Here is a 1,575-nt window from a genome sequence, read left to right on the forward strand (position 1 = left end):
CAAACTGCTGTTGGGAAGGATGTGTGGAAAAGTAAAGAGCAGGGTCGATTTTGGACTTTAATGAGGCTCAGTATACTTCAGCCCCCAATAGAAGGCACTGAAGCACCTGTCAACTTTCCATTCCTTCAGCAGGACATTCATTCTACCATGTATTTTACCTTGCAATACCCTTAATGCCCTGCAGTGATGAAGTATTCCAGTCTATACATCAACTATCAGAACAAGCAGATACTGACATGCGGACACAGCAAGAACTGGACAATCTGATATTAAGCTGGCCCGCTGTTTGCAACCAGGAAATTGGACATACCGACTTGGTCAAGCACCGTATCATCACCACAGATGAACGTCCTGTTAGAAAGAAAGCATACAAGATTTCCATCGAAAAGCAGATTTTCACTGAAAGTCAAATCAAGGAGCTGCTAGAAAAGAAAATCATTCAACAATATAGCTCCCCGTGGGCAGCACCAGTGGTGGTGGTACAGAAAAAAAGATGGGGGTTCCAGACTCTGTGTTGATTATCGTGGGCTGAATTCCAGAACTCTCCTTGATGCCTATTCTATGCCACAAAAATAGGACATCTTAGAGTCATTCCATGGGGCAACTGTATACACTACACTTGACTAAAGGAGTGGCTATTAGCAACTGGAAACGGAGGCTGACAGCATTCACAAAAACAGCCTTTATCACATCTTCAGGGCTATATTAATTTCTGTGTCTTCCTTTTGGGTGAAAAATGCAGCAGCATCCTTTCAGAGACTAATGGAACAGGTATTGCGGGTGTTGAAAGGTAAATGTTGCATGGTTTACATTGATGACGTCGTGGTCTATTCCAAGAATAAGCAAGACCATGTTCAACATCTCCAGCAGGTTTTAAATTGTTTCCACAAAGCAGGTCTCACGCTCAACCTCAAAAAGTTTAATTTCATTCATAAGTCTTTCACATTCCTAGGCCATGTTATTTCAAGTGAAGAGATCAAAACCGACTATGCAAAGGTATCAGCAGTTAGTTAATTTCCCATCCCTCAGTCTCTCAAAGAGGTCCAAAGGTTTTTGGGCTTAGCCGGTTGGTACCATCAGTTAATTCCCAAATTCTCAGAAAAGGCTGCGCCACTTCATGCATTGAAAAAGAAAAACTCAACATGTACTTGATCGGTGCCAAAAAGCATTTGACCTTATCAAACAAGACTTAACACAAGTTCCCATTCTAACGTCTCCAGACTTCTACCAAACATTCTGAGTTCAAACAGATACCAGTGAAATTGGATTGGTAGCAGTTCTTATACAAGACTTTGCAGGAAAAGGGAACATTATTGCATATGTATCCAGACTACTGAGAGGGGCTGAAAAGTCCTACTCTGTAGCAGAGAAGGAATGCTTAACAGTGGTATGGGCGGTAGAGAAGTGGAGACCATATCTTGAAGGGTGACCATTTGAAGTATTAACTGATTATGCAGCACTGACTTGGGCTTTTCAGCACCAAAACCATCATCACGTCTCATCAGATAGACCACACGACTGCAAGGGATTCACTTCACGGTCAAATTCAGAAAAGGTCAGTGTAATGTGGTACCC

This window comes from Sinocyclocheilus grahami, unplaced genomic scaffold (genome assembly GCF_001515645.1).
Source record: "Sinocyclocheilus grahami isolate Dianchi unplaced genomic scaffold, SAMN03320097.WGS_v1.1 scaffold2890.1, whole genome shotgun sequence".
Classification (NCBI taxonomy): Eukaryota; Metazoa; Chordata; class Actinopteri; order Cypriniformes; family Cyprinidae; genus Sinocyclocheilus; species Sinocyclocheilus grahami.